Source organism: Aythya ferina (assembly GCF_964211825.1).
Source record: "Aythya ferina genome assembly, chromosome: 2".
NCBI classification, from domain to species: Eukaryota; Metazoa; Chordata; class Aves; order Anseriformes; family Anatidae; genus Aythya; species Aythya ferina.
In genome coordinates this window covers 161,485,694-161,509,698 of record NC_140297.1, presented here as the reverse complement: position 1 = coordinate 161,509,698, position 24,005 = coordinate 161,485,694, and the positions used below count along the sequence as shown (strand labels likewise).

Genomic DNA, 24,005 nt, shown 5'->3' with positions numbered 1-24,005 from the left:
CTAACGACCCTTACCCTCACCCTAACCACTAACACTAACCCTAACCCTAGTTCCCGAGAACTTCATTTCCCGGTATGCTCTGGGCACCTAACATGGCCTCCCGGAAGTCCAGAGTCCGAGAACTACATTTCCCGGTATGCTCTGGGCACCCAACATGGCCTCCCGGAAGTCCAGAGTCCGAGAACTACATTTCCCGGTATGCTCTGGGCACCCAACATGGCCTCCCGGAAGTCCAGAGTCCGAGAACTACATTTCCCGGTATGCTCTGGGCACCCAACATGGCCTCCCGGAAGTCCAGAGTCCGAGAACTACATTTCCCGGTATGCTCTGGGCACCCAACATGGCCTCCCGGAAGTCCGGAGTCCGAGAACTTCATTTCCCGGTATGCTCTGGGACCCAAACATGGCCTCCCGGAAGTTCAGAGTCCAAAAACTACACCTCCCACCATGCTTTGGGCACTCAACATGGCCTCCCGGAAGTCCAGAGCCCGAGAACTACATCTCCCGGCATACTCTGGGCAAATAACATGGCCTCCCGGAAGCCCGGTGCCGGAAAACTACGCCTACCGGCATTCCCCAGGCAGCTGGCTTGACCAATCACAGGCCGAGTGTTCGAGAAATACATTTACCGGCACTCACTGTAACCCAAGCACTTACCGGCCTTTCAAAAAAGCCTCAACCCGTAACACTAAAAAACTTTGAAACCCCTACAGGCCTAACCCAAACTATTTACCACACTAAACCCCTGAAGTACTATGCCTAAAAGCCCTAACCCAAACACTTAAGACGCTCAAAACCCAAACCCAAAACATTAGGATTCTCAAAGCCCTAAACAACAAAATTAGAACGCTTGAAGCCTTAACCCCAAAATTAAGATGCACAAAACCCAAAGCCACCCCAAAACAGTAGGATGCTCAAAACCGTAACTCTAAACATTAGGACGCTCAAAACACAAACCAAAACCCAAAACTTTAGGACGCTCTAAGCACAAACTGAAAACATGAAGACACACAAAACTCTAACCCAAAAATTAGGATGCTTAAAACCCAAAGCCCTAACACAAAACATTAGGATGCTCAACACCATAACCCAAAAAACTAGGATGCTCAAAACCCTAACCCTGGAGAACCTAACCTGAAAAAAAAAAAAAAAAAAAAAAAAAAAGGATCTTAACACACTAACCCTAAGTAACGGACCAAAAATAAAACCCTAGGACCCTAACCCTAAAAAACATAGCAACACTCCATCCCAAGAAAAAAAAAAAAAAAACAAACACCAACAAAAAAAAACCCTCTAAAACACTAACACGCTAACCCTGAAACCATTAAAGCCCTGTTAAAACTCCAACCCAGTTATACACCAGTTACCTCCCTTAAGGGATATAGAGGAGCTCTCTCAGATATGGCAGTACTACTTCTCATGCATGCAGCCGGTGGTCGGTCTCATTCTCGTGCTGATGGTGTTGAAAGCTGGGGCAATGGTGGTACTGCTGGAGATACCACAGCCACCGGAGGTGGATTGTTAGGATATGGAGATGGTAGGTTATCCAACGGCTCCCGTTTATTATCTTTTCCTTTTTCCTGTTCTTGTTCTTCTTCAAATTTCTTATCTGCTTTTAGTGTAAATATTGAGGCTGGAAAAGGACGTGAAGTCCTCCTGATCCATAATCCTGCATAATCACTTTCTTCCCAGCAAAAAGGTTCCCTCGAATTAACATGTGTATTTAAGGCCTGACAAATACAGTCTTCAAAGGATCCAAAAGCAGGCTGAAAGATATGTGGTGTTAAAGGCTCCTTTGGCCATTCTATCACACAATACTGGACCGGTTTTTATTTACTTTTTCCTTTTCTGGGGCCCCTCTCATTCCAATTTCTAACCGTTATTCCTAATGGACTTTCTGGTGGTATGTCTGGTAATTTGCTCCCTTTCTTCTGGTCCCTGGTCTTCGATTTTGTCTGACCCATCTAGGAATGTTACTGTGCCAATTCCCACAGCCCTTGGTTACCTTAATAAGAGTGTCTTACAGAGGATTTAAGATCTATCACCCACCCACAAATCCTATAGGAATCCCTTCGTTCCTTCACTGGCCAAGTCCCTCGTGGGAGATTGGAACCGTGGTTAGAAGACCTCCGCAATCGCTTCGGAACTGAATTCCGTCTCAGTCACACTCTTACACACACAGGCAACCGAAACCCACCCAACAGAACAGTATACGCTTTAAACGCTTATGACTCCATTGTCTTCATTCAGATCTTCACACGCAGAATTACGGGCAAAATATAGTGCTGCAGCCAGCAAGGGAACTGAAAAAAAAATCAAAACCTTTGCTTACCTTTATTCAGGTTCAAGATGCCATTAGTCCCGACCTGACTCGAACAGCAGCCACCAAATGGTGGGGCGCCTCTCCTAGATAAAGTAAGAATTCAGGAACCAAAGCCCTCCCGGACAAGCCCCCAGTTGTCATACATGACTGGGTCCCAAATTGGATTGCAATTAAATTTTACAATTTATTAAATGAATAGAGGTAAACAAGCAGTTGTGCGCAAACAGATATACTGTGACAGCTGCCCTTCAGCACGTGCCCAGAGGCAGACTGGATGTCTTTGCCAAAACAGTCCGGACAATGTATTAGTACACCCATGCACTGCCACGTTAGCTGTCATTGCTAACTGCCAGGCAGGACAGCTCCAGACCAAACACATACACACACAGGCACGCCACAAACACTAAAACAAAACACACAACACAAGGCACAAGAAAAAGTGACCCCCCAGAGGGAAGCCCTATGGCAACAGCAAGTCAGAACAGGTGCTCTGCAGCAGACCCAAGGAGAGACTCAACAATCAGTCGCATCGCACCCGAAGGCTGCCGCACACTCTGAGAAACCAAACCTACCAGTCCTGAGCAGCTCCCCACCTCCTCCTGCCAACCACGCTCAGCACACACACTATTTGCCCCTCAAAAAAACAAAACCTTAGAACATACACACACAAAAAAAAAAAAAAAAAAACATCTGAGATCCATAAATGCCAAAAAGACGTGCACGCACAGCAGCCCCTGCAGAGGTAATCACAGACTTACCCTTTGCAGAGGAAAGAGCAGACTCTGATACAACCCTGCTCAGGCTCTTGGTAATGCTGCATCTAAACTGCCAAGCCACATGTAGCATGAAATGAAGCTGGTTTTAGTCCTCTGGAAAATTACACAAGTAGGCTTGTACATCTAGAGATTAAAATATAGCTCAAAAAACAGAAGCGTATCCCACCATCGCAAAGAACAGTGAGCCAGCAACCTCTACTAAATATCCCTCTGTTAAGTGAATTCCAAGCACTTAGAAATCCAGAAATCCATAGACTCCAGCCTGCCTAGAGAACCCTGCAACTGACTGAAGGAAAACAAAACACTTACCTCAAAGAGCAGCCCAGGCAGAAGGAGCTCTCTGATGTCATGCCTGGGGCTCATATACCATTTGGCCCTGCCCAGCACCCAAACCCAATCACATTGTAAAGGGGAGGGACAAAGCACAAGAAAGTAGGAGCAGAGCAGGAGCAGCAGATTTTCATTTTCTTTTTTTTTTTTTTTTTTAAATCTGCTTTACCTGAACAACATGCAGAGGACAAGAGACCTGGGGTGTTTCTAGAAGCAACAATCCCCATGCTTTTGCTGCAGCTTTTAATATTAAAAGGACAACACAACCAGTCAAGTAACTGGAACTTTTTCAAATGGAATTACGTCAAACAGGTTCATCATCACTTGCAAAAACAGAGAACCAGCATTCACTAGCATGCCAGAGCTAATACCCACCTCCTGCACAACGCTCACTACTACTAATGCAACATATCATTGTGCAATACCTCTCTGTTCCCGGTTCCTTTAACTCACCTGCTCAGTAGCTCCAACTGAGAAATGTGCCCGGGCAGCGCTGCGCTGAAATGGGCCCGAACAGACTTATTCTTCAGTGATGAAGAAGGTGACCCTGCTCAGTCTCTTGGCAGTACTGCACTTATGCGGTCAAGAAACCGTACCCCACGGTTTCCCAAAAACAACGTACCTGGCAACCCCTCATAAACATACCTCAAATATGTGAATTCCATGCACATAAAGCCTAGAAGGCTTTATGGTCTAACGACTCGACAGACAGCAAACACACAGGCAAAAGCTCCAGAAATATAACAAACCGCCCCTAACCCTGAGAAAGACCACTGCTTATATGCCCACTGCTGCCATTTTCAGATACACGCTCACACAGGGAGCTTCAATGATACATTTCTCCTAAACCCTGCTCCATCACTTTGCCACCAAGGTTGTGACTTTGATAAGATTTGACATATAGGCAAAGACTCACAAAAAGCCCTGTAATTCTGCAAAAATCATAAGGGACCCAGAAACACAAAGCAAACACACAAAATAACATCGCCATACTATCCGTAAAACTGCTGTAATAACTACTCACCTGAGGAAGAGCTGCATGCAATACAGGCACCTACTACTTAGATTGCTTTACTATGACAGATCCTACCAGTTGCCACCTCAAAAAGATATGCGTACCGGTTTCTACTTGAAAATGCATCAGTCCATACACTCTGACCCACCTAAAGAACCCTGCAACTGACTGAAGGAAAAACAAAGCACTTACCCCAAAGAGCAGCCCAGGCAGAAGAAGCTCTCTCATGGCACACCTGCAACTCAGTTACTATTAGGTCCCACCTGGAACCTGAAGCCAATCACATGGGAAAGTGCAGGGGGAAAGCACAAAAAAAGCAGAAAGAACAGGAACAGCAGCTGTGGTTTTATTACCTTATTTATATGGCTTAGCTCAACAGCATGCAGAGTGCAGACATGAGAACTGGGGTGTTTCTAGAAGTTACAATCTGTTGTCGACGGAAGGAAGACACAGACGCTCAATATGAGTGAACAGTGAACTTCAACTTTAATGGATAGCTCAGTCGCCTTTTATCTAGTTCGAACATAATCAACTCATACATATTGCAAAAACTAAGCTCAGGATTGACTAACACTTTCCTATCTTGTCAGTTAGTTCCTCCCTGTTTTAGCTACCGTCCCGCCTTAGGGACTTTCCCAACCACACAAGGGCATCGTGTCCTTGGGCCTGATTGGTTCTCAACCGGCTGCGCACGTGCCCAGGCTCATATGAGTTGAGTACGGTACCTCCCCTAGCCCATGACCTCCTAACTGCTCAACATCCACGTGTCCTACCTCACTTAACCATTCCTCCACAATTCCCCCATTTTTATTTTGTGATACAAATACCTTCTCTGTGAGTTGCTCTAGTTTCTTAGTTAGGCAGTTAAAGGTTACATATGCAGAAATTATAATCAATATAATTATAAGTAGAAAGCAAAGTCCCTCTTTAACTAACAAAACCCGTCCACCCATGTTCCCCAAAACAGATTTAAGCCAACCTTCAAACCAACTATCTTGTACTACAATTTTTTGTGTATGATCCCTTAACCATTTCAACTGGTCGTGAATTGACTGACCATGGTCGGAAAGATTAAAGCAACACATTCCTTCTACATCTTCACACCCATGTCCCTGAGCCAAGAACAAGAAATCAATAGCGGCCCTATTTTGCAGCACAGCGTGCCTTAGGCTTTCCGTGTCTTGCGACATTTCAGAAAGAACTTGGGTGGTTACATTTGACTGTTTAACAGCCCAACAAGCAAGCTTATTTATGCTAGCCAAAGCGTGTGCAGTTCCTACAGTCAGAAAAAGATCCATTAAGCAGAGTAATACGGGCAGAGTATGGTGCTAACATTTCACTCAGTTCCTTTGGATCCCCTATCGGGACCCCAAACAAGCATGTTCTGAAAGGGTACATAACATAACACAACTTAACCCTAATAACACTACAATTACTGTAAGCACTTAACGGTAACACAATTAATAGTAAGTAACACAACTTAGTAGTAACACACTTAAACCTAATCACTTGATGGTGATCAAAGGCTGTTCTTGATAGTCGTCGAGGTGTCACAGCCCACGTCATTGTCAGAATGATTATCAGGAACCTCTTCCTGGTCGTCTTCGGCGTGTGCAGATTCTAAAGCTGCTTCAGTCCACTTTGCAGTGATCCACTGGGTACCTGTTTCTGGCACCACTTCAAAATCTCTATAACATTTTATAACATTTTTGCAAGTAACTCTTTAACCACATTTATCACAATACTACATGCAATGATGATTGACACCACAGTGAACAAAATCCTTAATCCCTCTTTGATTAATCCCAGTAACTATCTATGCATTGTTTCAATTATATCAGTGAACCATTGATTGAAAGGATTGATACCATATTGACTCTTTCTCACGTGCTCTTTCAAGAAAGTAATGGATTTGTGAATTGACTCATTACGATCAAAAAGTTTTAAACAGTACGTTCCCTTAAGTTTCTCCAAGTGGCTACTTCGCACAATGACTCCATACTTGTGAAACATGATTTTGCTCGACCAGTACTAATTTCCTATTGTAGTGGGTTTACGTGGCAAGGTTTTGGTAGCAGGGAGCCATAGGGGTGGTTTCTGTGAGAAAGATCTAGAAGCTGCCCCATGTTTGGGAAGGGCCCCATTGTTTTCCAGATCCGAGCCAATAAGCGATGTTGTTTTGCGCCTCTGTGAGAGCATATTTAAGACAGGGAAAAAACGCTGCGCCACACAGCAGCCGGGAGAGTCAAGGGAGTGGGAGAACAGCCTTGCACCAAGGTCAGTGTGGAAGGAGGGGGAGAGGTGCTCCAGGCGCCGGAGCAGAAGTCCCCTGCAGCCTGTGGTGAGGACCATGGTGAAGCAGGATGTCCCCCTGCAGCCCATGGAGTACCACGGTGGAGCAGGGTTCCACGCTGCAGCCCGTGGAGGAGACCACGGTGGAGCAGGTGGCCCTGCACTGATGGAGGCTGCCGCCTGTGGAAGACCCCTGCCGGAGCAGATTCCGGGCCGGACCTGTAGCCCGTGGAGAGGAGCCCACGCAGGAGCAGGTGATCTGGCAGGAGCTGCTGCCCGTAGGGGAGCCAGGTTGGAGCAGTTTTCTCCTGAGGGATGGACCCCGTGGTACGGACCCATATCTGGAGCAGTTCTGGAAGAGCTGCTGCCTGTGGGAAGCCCACGCCGGATCAGTTCATCAAGGACTGCATCCCGTGGGTGGGACCCCACAGCACAGGGGACGAGAGTGACCGAGAAGGAGCGGCAGAGAAGAAGTGCTGTAGACTGACCATAACCCCCATTCCCCGTTCCCCTGCGCCGCTCGGGGGGAGGAGGTGGAAGAGGGTGGATGGGGGGGAAGGTGCTTTTGGTTTTTTTTTCCTTTGTTTTCTCACTTCTCTCGCTTGTTAGTTGTAGGCAATAAATCTTACTATCTCCTTATGCCGAGTCTGTTTTGCCCGTTACAATAATTATTGCGTGATTTTCTCGTCCTTATCTCAATCCTTGAGCCCTTTTCACATATTTTCTCCCCATTCCTCTTTGAGGAGGGGGAGTGAGAGAGCGGCTGTGGTGGAGCTCGGCTGCCCACTCGAGCGGAACCACGACAGTCTTTTTTGGCGCCCAACGTGGGGCTCAAGGAATTTGAGATAAGGATGATAGTTAGTAGAAGTAACGGGCAAAAATATGTGCAGGACGATTGTTAGGAATGTACAAGTTGTGAAGAATTTAAGAAAGCAGTAACTGTGAGATGTTAGTGTGGTGAAGGGACGAGGGGTGGTGTGTGTGTAAAATGTCCACCTTGTCGGTGCTGTGATGATGTTATGTTTATTTTGGTGTGGTGAATTCTTTTTCGTTTTGATTTAAGTGAATTTTGTGAAGGTTGTTGTGATAATTGTAAAGTGAGAGTATGTTGTGAGTAGTCTTAAATATGCTTTTAACAGAGGCGAGGGGTGGAATGTAGTGGGTTTACGTGGCAAGGTTTTGGTAGCAGGGAGCCATAGGGGTGGTTTCTGTGAGAAAGATCTAGAAGCTGCCCCATGTTTGGGAAGGGCCCCATTGTTTTCCAGATCCGAGCCAATAAGCGATGTTGTTTTGCGCCTCTGTGAGAGCATATTTAAGACAGGGAAAAAACGCTGCGCCACACAGCAGCCGGGAGAGTCAAGGGAGTGGGAGAACAGCCTTGCACCAAGGTCAGTGTGGAAGGAGGGGGAGAGGTGCTCCAGGCGCCGGAGCAGAAGTCCCCTGCAGCCTGTGGTGAGGACCATGGTGAAGCAGGATGTCCCCCTGCAGCCCATGGAGTACCACGGTGGAGCAGGGTTCCACGCTGCAGCCCGTGGAGGAGACCACGGTGGAGCAGGTGGCCCTGCACTGATGGAGGCTGCCGCCTGTGGAAGACCCCTGCCGGAGCAGATTCCGGGCCGGACCTGTAGCCCGTGGAGAGGAGCCCACGCAGGAGCAGGTGATCTGGCAGGAGCTGCTGCCCGTAGGGGAGCCAGGTTGGAGCAGTTTTCTCCTGAGGGATGGACCCCGTGGTACGGACCCATATCTGGAGCAGTTCTGGAAGAGCTGCTGCCTGTGGGAAGCCCACGCCGGATCAGTTCATCAAGGACTGCATCCCGTGGGTGGGACCCCACAGCACAGGGGACGAGAGTGACCGAGAAGGAGCGGCAGAGAAGAAGTGCTGTAGACTGACCATAACCCCCATTCCCCGTTCCCCTGCGCCGCTCGGGGGGAGGAGGTGGAAGAGGGTGGATGGGGGGGAAGGTGCTTTTGGTTTTTTTTTCCTTTGTTTTCTCACTTCTCTCGCTTGTTAGTTGTAGGCAATAAATCTTACTATCTCCTTATGCCGAGTCTGTTTTGCCCGTTACAATAATTATTGCGTGATTTTCTCGTCCTTATCTCAATCCTTGAGCCCTTTTCACATATTTTCTCCCCATTCCTCTTTGAGGAGGGGGAGTGAGAGAGCGGCTGTGGTGGAGCTCGGCTGCCCACTCGAGCGGAACCACGACACCTATGATTTCAGCCTGCACTATGGCAATAAATGCGCTCTCACTAACACAGTACACAGCACACTCACACACCCAGAGGCCTCTGGCACATCTCACTCTCAATCATACCACAACCTCAATCATACCACACGAATATAATTTAGAATGATAAGCAAACAAACAAGTATTGCCTCTCATTGTGTTCCTCATGAAGTGACTTGCAACACTTTGTTTTAAAACCTTACCCTTACACAAATACTTTCAACACAAAATACCTGGACATTTAAAAATAACACATACAATTAATAACACTCCAGTTAGTATCCCTTTTTCATTGCAAGGTAAACCTCTTATAAAAAGAATGCCAGAGAGAAGCAGCACAGCCGCCGCTGCTTCCATGGTTACATCAGACAGGCTGCAGGGTCCTGATGTCCGTCCCTCTGCTCTGTGCCGACTCGCCACATGGTGAGGGTCAGCTGCCGTTCGATTCCGCGGAACTCCGAGCGCAGCACTGCTCGTGGCCGTGACTGAGGGGGGGGGGAGGCTCCCACTGCCCCGTAGCCCCCTGAGGCAGCGTTATCGTTCTCACTGAAGGCAGCAGTGGGCAATCCCCAGCTCCAACACTTCCCGGCAATCCCAGTCGCTCTGTAGCGGCAGTAGCGACTCTCTGCTCAGCCTGATGTATAACTAAGGCGTTAGTGACTGCTCTCCAAGGCTTCAATAATTTTTTAGCAGCCTTATTTTCATTAATAACTTCATCAAACAATTTGTCCCCAAATTTACGCCACTCTGTTTGTTCAAAAACTGTATCAGGATTGATAAAACAACCCTGCATTACTCCATATGCTAATAATCCTGGTAAATCCTTTTTGCAGTCTATATCTGAAGTGCTCCGCTTTTCTAAAAAGCATTCGAGCAAAGCATACGCCGATGTCTCTCCATACCTTTATATACGTCGGTTGCAGCCTTTGCAAAGACCTCGGCGGCGCTTCTCCGGCGGGACCCTTTATAGGCTCATCCCGGGTGCGGGGACTCCCTTCCACCTTCCGAGCTGCGGGTGCGGGGACTCCAAGTTTTCGTCCCTTTCACCTTTCAGACCTCGGCGACGCGTGACCGGCGGGATCCTCTCCCGGGTGCGGGGACTCCACGTCCCTTTCACCTTCCCGACACGGGTGAGGGGATTCTTGTCCCTTCCACCTCCTGGGCTGCGTTGCAGGACCGGTTCCTCCCTTATTCCGTCCAACCGTGGCCCAGGATCACCGCCAGCAGTATCCAAATCCCGTTCAGATCGGTCCCTGTTCGGGCGCTATTTGTTGTCGATGGAAGGAAGACAGACACTCAATATGAGTGAACAGTGAACTTCAACTTTAATGGATAGCTCAGTCGCCTTTTATCTAGTTCGAACATAATCAACTCATACATATTGCAAAAACTAAGCTCAGGATTGGCTAACACTTTCCTATCTTGTCAGTTAGTTCCTCCCTCTTTTAGCTACTGTCCCGCCTTAAAGACTTTCCCAACCACACAAGGGCATCGTGTCCTTGGGCCTGATTGGTTCTCAACCGGCTGCGCACGTGCCCAGGCTCATATGAGTTGAGTACGGTACCTCCCTAGCCCATGACCTCCTAACTGCTCAACATCCACGTGTCCTACCTCACTTAACCATTCCTCCACAACAATCCCCATGCTTTTGCTACAGCTTTGAATATTAAAAGGACAAAATGACCAAGCAAATAGCTGATTTTTTTTTTTTTTCATCTGGAATTAGCTCAAGCTTTTATTTACATAGAAAGAAAAGTCTAGGAGCAGAACTGATTACATGCCAAAAAAGAATTCAATTCCATTCCACTCACAGGAAAAATCACTTACTTCAGTAAGCTGAGAACCAAAAGGCTATGCTGATGTGTTAAAACACATTACAGGACACTGGGTCCAGGCCCTCCGCTGCACCCACTTAAAATCCATCCCTACACTCACCAAGGTGCAACCCCAACCCAAACACAAACGCAGCATTTCAGCTTCAACACAGTTTTGGGATCTGGTAGAAAGGACACCTCATCCTCAGCAAGGTGTGCTCAGGCTACACAGTACAGGGCTTTGGGCACCTCTTTGCCTACCAAAGAAGACAGCCATCAGCACCTGCTTTGTTCCGATCCTAAAGGCTAACATCACAGCCCACGTCGCCTGGGACACCTGATAAACAGAAGAGAAAGCAGCCATACTGTTTTCAAGCCGTCCCTGCAGGTATCGCTCCTCGATGATCTGCAACCTCTTCCCAAATCCTCAACCGCTTCTGTGGAGAGCCTGCCATGGCACCTGCAAAGCAAGATGGATACCCTTCGCAGTCACCTTGTGCTACTTGGCAGTTCTGCTCCAATCCAGCTCACAAACAGCCCGCCCTTCCCGTGCTGCTCTTCAGAGTGCAGCTTGGCCCCACTCAGCCTGTGCAACACACCTGCAAAAGAAAAAGAAAAGCATAGGCTGAAGCAGCATCCAAAGACACAGCACAGCTAGGACAGTTACTCTCATCTGCTCCCTTACCTCTGCTCCCTCACCTGCCCTCGAGGCAGGTGCTTCCATCTGCTCTCTTAGGCCAGCTACAACACACCCCTGAAATATAAACAGGATTTTTACTGTACTTTGTGCAGTTAAGTAACTGCAGTGACAACTGCACCCCTAAAGTACCTGCTACATCTGTTCATCGCTCACCTTGCCGAAAGCAGCTATGCTCAAGTCCCGCGTTGTACACTGTTTCACCTTAAACAAATGAGAATAGTCACAAGATAATCATTCAGCGGCCAGCATTAGCACCCATCCCTCAACAACACAAGGAACCCCATTTACAATATTATAATTTCTAAACAGAAGCCCCTTGCCTCAGCACCTCAGAAGTAGATCAAGCCAGTCACCGAGCTGCCTACCAAGTGCTGGACAGTTCCAGAAGGAGCTCTTTTCTATGACAGGTTCCTCCTAAGTTTTACGCTGTACCGGGGGACAGGATAGAAATAAAAATAAAAATTTCAAAACCCCTTATCTGTAAGCTTTCAATATTCAACAGACCTCCTCAAGCACACCATTCAAGCACTATGCGAGCAGCTGCTCACAAGCAGATATACTCTCCCCCCACACACACATCTGCCAAACACCACAGAGATGACTTTGCCAGCTGCCCTTCAGTACGTGCCCAGAGGTAGACCGGATGCCTTTGCCAAAACACTCCCGACAATGTATTAGTACACCCATGCACTACCACGTTAGCTGTCATCACTAACTGCCAGGCAGGACAGCTCCAGACCAAACACATACACACACAGCCACGCCACAAACACTACAAACAAAACACACAACACAAGGCGCAAGAAAAAGTGACCCCCGGAGGGAAGCCCTATGGCAACAGCAAGTCAGAACAGGTGCTCTGCACCAGACCCTAGAGGAGACTCAAATGTCACGACACGCGACTGGAAGCAACTGCCAGAACTGGGATGATGGAGGCCGAAAAAGCCTGCCTTCAAGACAAGAGACCAGAAGGATGGGGACTGAAAACCCCATAAGACGACGCTTAGGAAATCAATTCCCAACAAGAGCTCCTGATGCGGCCCAGATGACTTCTGCAAGAGTGAGGATGGAAACAGATGCGATCTCAAACCGAATATGATGCACAAGACCTGAAACAGACCTGCTCTTTAAGCAGTGACTGCAAGACAAGAAGTGCTCTGATCAGAGTCATGATGACAAAACATGCATTGAGGCCCTTCAGCACCGCTACCAAGTCCCCTGTCTGGTCAGTCCAGTGTCAAAAGCTAGGAGGATATCAAGACCCGAGAAGCACAGAACAGACATCGCAGAAGCAACACAAGACAGACGAACAGAAGGAAACTGTCCTGCCTGGCGCATGCACTCACGCTACAAAATAATCCCGCTTCTTCTATTAGCCTGGTGACCCAGCCACAAGCAGCCTGAACGTGACCCAGCCTGAACCACCCTCACCGTGGAACCAAGTCTAGTCAGCCAGCTGGCTCCATGCTGCTCTGACTCCCAGCTCCCATTAGCCACCCCAGATATGCAAATACCAGGTGCCCCCCAGCTTAGCTCTCAGGTTGCTGCATGGTAAAGTCCCTCCGCTTCAAGAAACGCACAGGCACTGATTGTCATCTTAGTCAATTGCCAGGCTCATCATCAGCTGCAAAAACAGAGTACCAGCATTCACTAGGACGCCAGCCCCATTGCTCACCTTCTCCACAATGCTGACCACTACTGATGCAACATACGATTGTGCTCACGTGTTCCTCTCCGAGTCCAAGCACCAACAGTGCAGCCAGTGTCATCCACACCACCTGGGAAAACAAAGGGATTAAATGATCGTTGCGTTCACAACACGTCACCCAATGGTGGTTTTTTTTTGTTATTGTTGGTTTTTTGTGTGTGTGTGTGTGTTTCCTTTATTTATTTATTTTTTTTGGTCTGCTTTAGCTCAACAGCATGCAGAGTGCAAACAAGAAAACTGGGGTGTTTCTAGAAGCAACAATCCCCATGCTTTTGCTGTAGCTTTGAATATTAAAAGGACAATACGACCCAGCAAGTAACTGGAACTTTCTTACCTGGAATTAGCTCAAACTTTTCTTCACATTGAAAGAAAAATCTAGGAGCAGAACACATTATACACCAACAAAATTAATTCCATTTCATCCCCAGAAAAAAAAAAAATCACATACTCTCATCCCCTCCTGTACCTCAGCCGCTTGCCTACCCCACGTGGCACACGCTTCCATCTGTTCTCTTTACCCACTTATAGCACCTCTAAAAGACAAACTGGAATTTTACTCTATTGGCTGTAGGAAAATAACTGCAGTGACAACCGCGCCCCAAAAACAACAGTTACCTCTGCTCACCACGCACCAGAGTCACTGCAGAGGCAGCTCGGGTCAAGACGTCCTGCACTGCGCACTGCGTTTCAGCCTGAACAAAAGGAAAAACACAGGCAGAAGATAAACATTCAGCTGACAGCAGTAGCACCCATCCCTCAACAACAAAAGGGACCCCATCTTTAGTTTTATCCTTTCAAAACAGCAGGCCACTTGCCTCTGTACCTGCAAATTAGGTCCAAGCTTGAAAGGAGCGGCCAGCATCACCCACGCCACCTGGGAACACAAAAGGACAAAATGACCACTGTGCTTGCAAGCAACCACCTGCCACACTGCTCCTCTATCCCACACAGCCTCACCTCGGACCCTCACAGGGAAACACCTGAGCGTCTTCCCTGCGCTTCGGATAAGGGATGACCAGGCTGACAACACTCACCTTCCCTCAGTGCTTCGTGACATGAGGATTTCCCTTCCCTGTCCACGACTGCACAAAGCACCTGTAGAGGCGAGAGAAACGCACACTCTGAGGTACTTCAGAGCTACAGCATACCTGCTGCAATACCTCTCTCTTCCCAGCTCCTGTACTTCAGCTGCTCACCAGCTCTAACTCAGATTCTTCGCTCACAGTGCCACAGCAAACTCTGCCTGGGCCACACAACACACACTACACAAGCTACAATGGCTAAGACACACAAACTGGAACATTCCCACCCAATAATCAATCGCGTCGCATAGGAAGGCTGCCGCACACTCTGAGAAACCAAACCTACCGGTCCTGAGCAGCTCCCCACCTCCTCCTGCCAACCACGCTCAGCACACACACTATTTGCCCCTCAAAAAATAAAAGCTTAGAATATACACACACACAAAAAAAAACACTGAGATCCATAAATGCCAAAAAGACGTGCACGCACAGCAGCCCCTGCAGAGGTAATCACAGACTTACCCTTTGCAGAGGAAAGAGCAGACTCTGATACAACCCTGCTCAAGCTCTTGGTAATGCTGCATCTAAACTGCCAAGCCACATGTAGCATGAAATGAAGCTGGTTTTAGTCCTCTGGAAAATTACACAAGTAGGTTTATACATCTAGAGATTAAAATATAGCTCAAAAAAAGAAGAGCATCCCACCATCAAAAAAAAAAAAAAAAAAAAAAAGAGCCAGCAACCTCTACTAAATATTCCTCTGTTAAGTGAATTCCAAGCACTTAGAAATCCGGAAATCCGTAGACTCCAGCCTGCCTAGAGAACCCTGCAACTGACTGAAGGAAAACAAAACACTTACCCCAAAGAGCAGCCCAGGCAGAAGGAGCTCTCTGATGTCATGCCTGGGGCTCATATACCATTTGGCCCCGCCCAATATCCAAACCCTACCACCTGGAAAAGGGGAGGGACAAAGCACAAGGAAGTAGGAGCAGAGCAGGAGGAGCAGTAGCTGTTTTTTTTTGTTGTTTGTTTTGTTTGTTTATTTGTGTTTTTTTTTTTTTTTTTTAATCTGCTTTACCTGAACATCATGCAGAGAACAGACAAGAGACCTGGGGTGTTTCTAGAAGCAACAATCCCCATGCTTTTGCTGCAGCTTTTAATATTAAAAGGACAACACGACCAGTCAAGTAACTGGAACTTTTTCAAATGGAATTACGTCAAACACGTTCATTATCACTTGCAAAAACAGAGAACCAGCAATCACTAGCATGCCAGAGTGTTGTTGACGGAAGGAAGACAGGGACACTCAATATGAGTGATATGATCAGCAAGCTTCGATTTATTGGATAGCTCAGACGCCTTTTATTCCTTAACATATAATTAGCTCATACATATTACAAAAGTTAAGCTCATGATTGGTCCCCCTACGTCCTTATCGTATCAGCTTCTTCCTCATCCTTTCGACCGAAATAACACAGTCGGTACTTTCCCAAACCGCCAACGGATATTGCGTCCTTGTGTCTGATTGGCTCAGACAAGTTGTGTGCGATGTTTGTCCAACCCGTAAAGATTCAGCTGTTTTATGTCTACGTGACCTATCTCAGTTAACCATCCCTCTACAATTCCCCCGTTTTTATTTTGGACTACTAATACCTTTTCTGTGACTTGTTCAAGCTTCTTAGTTAAGCAACCAAAAATTATTTGCGCAGCTATTTTTATCAATATAACTATAAGCAGAAAGCGAAATCCCTCTTTGATTAGACTCACTAACCAGTTAGACAGACCCCCAAAGATGGACTGCAACCAATTGTCAAGCCAACTAGGTTGTACTGTAATTTTCTTTGTGTGCTGCATCAACCATTTCAACTGGTCATGAATCGATTGACCATGATCTGAAAGATTGAAACAACACATTCCTTCAAAATCTTCACATCCATATCCTTGCGCTAAAAGCAAAAAATCAATTGCAGCCCTATTTTGTAACACAACATGCCTAAGACTATCCATATCTTGTGCCATTTCAGTAATAATTTCAGTTGTTACATTTGATTGCTTAACAGCCCAACAAGCAAGCTTATTAATGCTAGCCAAAACATGTGCAGTTCCCACTGCTGGAACTAATGAAGCAAATATTCTCTCAGCAGCGCCCCATAATTCTACACCATCATCACAGTCAGAACCTAAAGTCTTAAGAGCTCGTTTGGATCTCTGCGACAAGCTCTGGTTCCGGAGACTGTATAAGTCCGGGGCGAACAATGTGAGTCGCCCTAGATAACATGGACCCCCAAACGCGTTGGCAGGTATTCCTTGCCATGCACGATCCCCGCAAATCAAAAACATGCCAGGTGGCAGAGCCTTTGCAGTGTCATTATTCCACATCGGATTGTTATTAGATTTTGCTTCAGCTCCCAAAGCCCCCAGTCCTTGACTCCATACTTGTGAAATATGATTTTGCTCGACCGATCGCAACTAGTCCTGCTAGTTGCTTACAATCGACTCCCCATTTTTCTAAAAAGCACTGTAATGAATCTAGGGCTACGTCGTCCTTCATTTTCCTATGATTTTTTTGCCGGCACTAATTTCCTATGATTTCAGCCTACACTATGGCAACCTGCACTATGGCAACCTGCACTATGGCAATAAGCACGCTCTCACTAACACAGTACATAGCACACTCGCACACACACAGCACAATTGCACACCCAGAGGCCTCTGGCACATCTCAATCTCAATCATACCACAACCTCAATCATACCACGAGAATATAATTTAGAATGATAAGCAAACAATACGTGCGGCCAATATAATTTAGAATCATAACCCAACAAATAAGTATTGTCTCTCATTGTGTTCCTCGTGAAGTGACTTGCAACACTTTGTTTTAAAACCTTACCCTTACACAAATACTTTCAACACAAAATACCTGGACATTTAAGAATAACACATACAATTATTAACACTTCAGTTAGTATTCCTCCAACAGCTGAAAACATACTGTTTGTCTGCAGCTTCAGGAGATCTTTGCTCCTGTGGTGAGCAGCTGAGAGTGGAGTCCCCTCCGAGCAAAAACGCTCAGGGTGCACCTAGGGGCGTCCACGCTGCAGCCGATCCCCGCAGCCGAGCAGTGTCTCCTCAAGTCTGCCGGTGGTCATTTGGCAGTGTAATCTGCATCTCTGCACTCCTGCCCCGCAATAGAGTTAAGTCGTCATTACTAATCCATAGAATGTGGCAACCCCACGGAATCTTATCCAGAAACATAGTTATAACACCGATCTGGGGACGAATAGTCTTTTTTGCATTGCAAGATAAACCTCTTATAAAATGAATGCCAGAGAGAAGCAGCACAGCCGCCGCTGCTTCCATGGTTACATCTGACAGTCTGCAGGGTCCTGATGTCCACCCCTCTGCTCTGTGCCGACTCACCACACAGTGAGGGTCAGCTGCCGTTGTCCACTGATGCCTCTGGTCTACTGTAGCAACTCGATCTCGGATATCCCGCATCGCACCGCGATTACTTCAATTTCCCGCGTCCCTCCGCAATTCCTTTTTCCGCGTCCCTCCGCAATTCCTTTTTACAGTCTATACCCTGCGTGCTCTGCTTTTCTAAAAAGCACTTGAGCAGATCATACGTCGCTTGTCTCTCCATACCTTTGTTTACGTCAGCGCTGTTGCAGCCTTTGCAAGACCTCGGCGACGCGTAGCCGGCGGGACCCTCTATAGGTGCTCCCGGGTGCGAGGATTCAGCATTTTCGTCCCTTCCACCTCCTGAGCTGCATTGCAGGACCTGTTTCCTTCCCTTATTCCGTCGATCCGTGGCTCGCAGGTTCACCGCCAGCGGGGTCCCTGTTCAGGCGCCATTTGTTGTCGACAGAAGGAAGACAGGGACACTCACTATGAGTGATCAGCAAGCTTCGATTTATTGGATAGCTCAGACGCCTTTTATTCCTTAACATATAATTAGCTCATACATATTACAAAAGTTAAGCTCATGATTGGTCCCCCTACGTCCTTATCGTATCAGCTTCTTCCTCATCCTTTCGACCGAAATAACACAGTCGGTACTTTCCCAAACCGCCGACGGATATTGTGTCCTTGTGTCTGATTGGCTCAGACAAGTTGTGTGCGATGTTTGTCCAACTCGTGAAGATTCAGCTGTTTTATGTCTACGTGACCTATCTCAGTTAACCATCCCTCTACACCAGATCTAATACCCACCTCCTGCACAACACTCGCTACTACTGATGCAACATACAGTTGTGCAATACCTCTCTGTTCCCAACTCCTTTATCTCACCTGCTCAGTAGCTCCACCTGAGAAATGGGCCCGGGCGGCGCCGCGCCGAAATGGGCCCGGGCGGCGCCGCGCCGAAATGGGCCCGGGCGGCGCCGCGCCGAAATGGGCCCGGGCGGCGCCGCGCCGAAATGGGCCCGGGCGGCGCCGCGCCGAAATGGGCCCGGGCGGCGCCGCGCCGAAATGGGCCCGGGCGGCGCCGCGCCGAAATGGGCCCGGGCGGCGCCGCGCCGAAATGGGCCCGGGCGGCGCCGCGCCGAAATGGGCCCGGGCGGCGCCGCGCCGAAATGGGCCCGGGCGGCGCCGCGCCGAAATGGGCCCGGGCGGCGCCGCGCCGAAATGGGCCCGGGCGGCGCCGCGCCGAAATGGGCCCGGGCGGCGCCGCGCCGAAATGGGCCCGGGCGGCGCCGCGCCGAAATGGGCCCGGGCGGCGCCGCGCCGAAATGGGCCCGGGCGGCGCCGCGCCGAAATGGGCCCGGGCGGCGCCGCGCCGAAATGGGCCCGGGCGGCGCCGCGCCGAAATGGGCCCGAACAGACTTATTCTTCAGTGATGAAGAAGGTGACCCTGCTCAGTCTCTTGGCAGTACTGCACTTACGCGGTCAAGAAACCGTACCCCACGGTTTCCCAAAAACAACGTACCTGGCAACCCCTCATAAACATACCTCAAATATGTGAATTCCATGCACATAAAGCCTAGAAGGCTTTATGGTCTAACGACTCGACAGACAGCAAACACACAGGCAAAAGCTCCAGAAATGTAACAAACTGTCCCTAAACCTGAAACAGAATACCCCTTACATGCCCACTGCTGCCATTTTCAGATACATGCTCACACAAGGAGCCTCCATGATACATTTCTCCTAAACCATTCTCCATCACTTTGCCACCAAGGTTGTGACTTTGATAAGATTTGACATAAAGGCAAAGACTCACAAAAAGCCCTGTAATTCTGCAAAAATCATAAGGGAACCCAGAACCACAAAGCAAACACACAAAGTAACATCGCCATACTATCCGTAACACTGCTATAACAATTACTCACCTGAGGAAGAGCTGCATGCAATACAGGCACCTACTACTAGATTGCTTTACAATGACAGATCCTGCCAGTTACCACCTCAAAAAAGATATGCGTACCGGTTTCTACTTGAAAATGCATTAATCCATAGACTCTGACCCACCTAAAGAACCCTGCAACTGACTGAAGGAAAAACAAAGCACTTACCCCAAAGAGCAGCCTAGGCAGAAGGAGCTCTCTGATGGCATACCTGCAACTCAGTTACTATTAGGTCCCACCTGGAACCTGAAGCCAATCACCTGGGAAAGTGCAGGGGGAAAGCACAAAAAAAGCAGAAAGAGGAGGAGCAGCAGCTGTGGTTTATTTACTTATTTATAAGGCTTAGCTCAACAGCATGCAGAGTGCAGACAGGAGAACTGGGGTGTTTCTAGAAGCAACAATCCCCATGCTTTCGCTGCAGCTTTGAATGTTAGAAGGACATTACCACCAAGCAAGTAACTGAAGTTTTTCCTGCTGGAATTAGCTCAAACTTTTATTTACGCAGAAAGAAAAATCTAGGAGCAGAACTGATTACACACCAAAAAAAAAGTCAATTCCATTCCACTCGCAGGAGAAATCACTTACTTCAGTAGGCTAAGAACTAAAAGGCTATGCTGATGGGTCAAAACACACTACAGGACACTGGGGCCGGGCCCTCCGCTGCACCCACTTAAAACCCATCCCTACACTCACCAAGGTGCAACCCCAACCAAAACACAGACACAGCATTTCAGCTTCAACACAGTTTTGGGATCTGGTAGAAAGGACACCTCATCCTCAGGGAGGCATGCTCAAGCTACACAGGACAGGGCTTCAGGCAACTCTTTGCCTACCGAAGAAGACCACCATCAGCACCTGCTTTGTTCAGATTCTAAAGACTAACATCACAGCCCACGTTGCCTGGGACACCTGATAAACAGAAGAGAAAGCAGCCATACTGTTTTCAAGCCGTCCCTGCAGGTATCGCTCCTCGATGATCTGCAACCTCTTCTCAAATCCTCAACCACTTCTGTGGAGAGCCTGCCATGGCACCTGCAAAGCAAGATGGATACCCTTCGCAGTCACCTTGTGCTACTTGGCAGTTCTGCTCCAATCCAGCTCACAAACAGCCCGCCCTTCTCGTGCTGCTCTTCAGAGTGCAGCTTGGCCCCACTCAGCCTGTGCAACACACCTGCAAAAGAAAAAGAAAAGCATAGGCTGAAGCAGCATCCAAAGACACAGCACAGCTAGGACAGTTACTCTCATCTGCTCCCTTACCTCTGCTCCCTCACCTGCCCTCGAGGCAGGTGCTTCCATCTGCTCTCTTAGGCCAGCTACAACACACCCCTGAAATATAAACAGGATTTTTACTGTACTTTGTGCAGTTAAGTAACTGCAGTGACAACTGCACCCCTAAAGTACCTGCTACATCTGTTCATCGCTCACCTTGCCGAAAGCAGCTATGCTCAAGTCCCGCGTTGTACACTGTTTCACCTTAAACAAATGAGAACAGTCACAAGATAATCATTCAGCGGCCAGCATTAGCACCCATCCCTCAACAACACAAGGAACCCCATTTACAATATTATAATTTCTAAACAGAAGCCCCTTGCCTCAGCACCTCAGAAGTAGATCAAGCCAGTCACCGAGCTGCCTACCAAGTGCTGGACAGTTCCAGAAGGAGCTCTTTTCTATGACAGGTTCCTCCTAAGTTTTACGCTGTACCGGGGGACAGGATAGAAATAAAAATAAAAATTTCAAAACCCCTTATCTGTAAGCTTTCAATATTCAACAGACCTCCTCAAGCACACCGTTCAAGCACTATGCGAGCAGCTGCTCACAAGCAGATATACTCTCCCCCCCCACACACATCTGCCAAACACCACAGAGGTGACTTTGCCAGCTGCCCTTCAGTACGTGCCCAGAGGTAGACCGGATGCCTTTGCCAAAACACTCCCGACAATGTATTAGCACACCCATGCACTACCACGTTAGCTGTCATCACTAACTGCCAGGCAGGACAGCTCCAGACCAAACACATACACACACAGCCACGCCACAAACACTACAAACAAAACACACAACACAAGGCGCAAGAAAAAGTGACCCCCGGAGGGAAGCCCTATGGCAACAGCAAGTCACAACAGGTGCTCTGCACCAGACCCTAGAGGAGACTCAAATGTCACGACACGCGACTGGAAGCAACTGCCAGAACTGGGATGATGGAGGCCGAAAAAGCCTGCCTTCAAGACAAGAGACCAGAAGGATGGGGACTGAAAACCCCATAAGACGATGCTTAGGAAATCAATTCCCAACAAGAGCTCCTGATGCGGCCCAGATGACTTCTGCAAGAGTGAGGATGGAAACAGACGCGATCTCAAACCGAATAGGATGCACGAGACCTGAAACAGAACTGCATTTCAAGCAGCGACTGCAAGACAAGAAGTGCTCGGATCAGAGCCACGATGACAAAACAAGCACTGAGGCCCTTCAGCACCGCTACCAAGTCCCCTGTCTGGTCAGTCCAGTGTCAAAAGCTAGGAGGATATCAAGACCCGAGAAGCACAGAACAGACGCTGCAGAAGCAACACTACAAGACAGACGAACAGAAGGAAACTGTCCTGCCTGGCGCACGCACTCACGCTACAAAATAATCCCGCTGCTTCTATTAGCCTGGTGACCCGGCCACAAGCAGCCTGAACGTGACCCAGCCTGAACCACCCTCGCAGTGGCACCAAGTATTTTCAGCCAGCTGGCTCCACGCTGCTCTGGCTCCCAGCTCTCATTAGCCACCCCAGATATGCAAATACCAGGTGCCCCCCAACTTAGCTCTCAGGTTGCTGCATGGTATAGTCCCTCCACCTCAAGAAATGCACAGGCACTGGTCATCATCTTAGTCAATTGCCAGGCTCATCATCAGCTGCAAAAACAGAGTACCAGCATTCACTAGCATGCCGGTCATGATGCCCACCTTCTCCACAATGCTGACTACTGCTGATGCAACATACAACTATGCTCACCTGTTCCTCTCCAAATCCAAGCTCCAACAGTGCAACCAGTGTCATCCACACCACCTGGGAAAACAAAGGGATTAAATGATCGTTGCGTTCACAACACGTCACCCAATGGTGGTGTTTTTTTTGTTATTGTTGGTTTTTTGTGTGTGTGTGTGTGTGTGTTTCCTTTATTTTTTTTTTTTTTTGGTCTGCTTTAGCTCAACAGCATGCAGAGTGCAAACAAGAAAACTGGGGTGTTTCTAGAAGCAACAATCCCCATGCTTTTGCTGCAGTTTTGAATATTAAAAGGACAATACGACCCAGCAAGTAACTGGAACTTTCTTACCTGGAATTAGCTCAAACTTTTCTTCACATTGAAAGAAAAATCTAGGAGCAGAACACATTATACACCAACAAAATTAATTCCATTTCATCCCCAGAAAAAAAATCACATACTCTCATCCCCTCCTGTACCTCAGCCGCTTGCCTACCCCACGTGGCACACGCTTCCATCTGTTCTCTTTACCCACTTATAGCACCTCTAAAAGACAAACTGGAATTTTACTCTATTGGCTGTAGGAAAATAACTGCAGTGACAACCGCGCCCCAAAAACAACAGTTACCTCTGCTCACCACGCACCAGAGTCACTGCAGAGGCAGCTCGGGTCAAGACGTCCTGCACTGCGCACTGCGTTTCAGCCTGAACAAAAGGAAAAACACAGGCAGAAGATAAACATTCAGCTGACAGCAGTAGCACCCATCCCTCAACAACAAAAGGGACCCCATCTTTAGTTTTATCCTTTCAAAACAGCAGGCCACTTGCCTCTGTACCTGCAAATTAGGTCCAAGCTTGCAAGGAACGGCCAGCATCACCCACGCCACCTGGGAACACAAAAGGACACAATGACCACTGTGCTTGCAAGCAACCACCTGCCACACTGCTCCTCTATCCCACACAGCCTCACCTCGGACCCTCACAGGGAAACACCTGAGCGTCTTCCCTTCGCTTCGGATAAGGGATGACCAGGCTGACAACACTCACCTTCCCTCAGTGCTTCGTGACATGAGGATTTCCCTTCCCTGTCCACAACTGCACAAAGCACCTGTAGAGGCGAGAGAAAAGCACACTCTGAGGCACCTCACAACCACAGCGTACCTGCTGCAATACCTCTCTCTTCCCAGTTCCTTTACTTCAGTTGCTCAACAGCTCTAACTCAGATTCTTCGCTCACAGCACCACAGCAAATTCTGCCCGGGCCACACAACATACGCTACACAAGCTACATTGCTTAGGACACACAAGCTGGAACGTTCCCGCCCAACAATCAGTCGCATCGCACAGGATGGATGCCGCATACTCCTAGAAACCAAACCTTCCAGTCCTGAGCAGCTCCCAACCTCCACCTGCCTACCACGTTCAGCACACTAACTGTTTACCCCTCAGAAAACCAGAAACTTAGAACATACACACACACA

At 48.2% G+C, this 24,005-nt stretch overlaps 5 long non-coding RNA genes across 5 annotated transcripts; all 5 read right to left on the bottom strand.

Moving 5' to 3' along the window:
- Positions 1-6,396: 6,396 nt before the first annotated feature.
- Positions 6,397-10,863, bottom strand: LOC311431712. Its single transcript, XR_014689596.1, has 3 exons — positions 9,450-10,863; positions 8,945-9,418; positions 6,397-6,482 (listed from the first exon to the last, which is right to left on the bottom strand). It is a non-coding gene; the product is annotated as an uncharacterized lncRNA (long non-coding RNA).
- Positions 10,864-11,461: 598 nt separating this feature from the next.
- On the bottom strand, positions 11,462-11,909 carry LOC311431721. The gene is made up of 3 exons (XR_014689605.1): positions 11,843-11,909; positions 11,631-11,678; positions 11,462-11,531 (listed from the first exon to the last, which is right to left on the bottom strand). It is a non-coding gene; the product is annotated as an uncharacterized lncRNA (long non-coding RNA).
- Positions 11,910-13,820: 1,911 nt separating this feature from the next.
- On the bottom strand, positions 13,821-18,594 carry LOC311431716. Its single transcript, XR_014689600.1, has 4 exons — positions 17,856-18,594; positions 14,220-14,280; positions 14,009-14,059; positions 13,821-13,877 (listed from the first exon to the last, which is right to left on the bottom strand). It is a non-coding gene; the product is annotated as an uncharacterized lncRNA (long non-coding RNA).
- Positions 18,595-20,020: 1,426 nt separating this feature from the next.
- Positions 20,021-23,233, bottom strand: LOC311431727. Its single transcript, XR_014689611.1, has 2 exons — positions 23,154-23,233; positions 20,021-20,070 (listed from the first exon to the last, which is right to left on the bottom strand). It is a non-coding gene; the product is annotated as an uncharacterized lncRNA (long non-coding RNA).
- On the bottom strand, positions 20,812-21,279 carry LOC311431719. Its single transcript, XR_014689603.1, has 3 exons — positions 21,193-21,279; positions 20,981-21,028; positions 20,812-20,881 (listed from the first exon to the last, which is right to left on the bottom strand). It is a non-coding gene; the product is annotated as an uncharacterized lncRNA (long non-coding RNA).
- Positions 23,234-24,005: the final 772 nt, after the last annotated feature.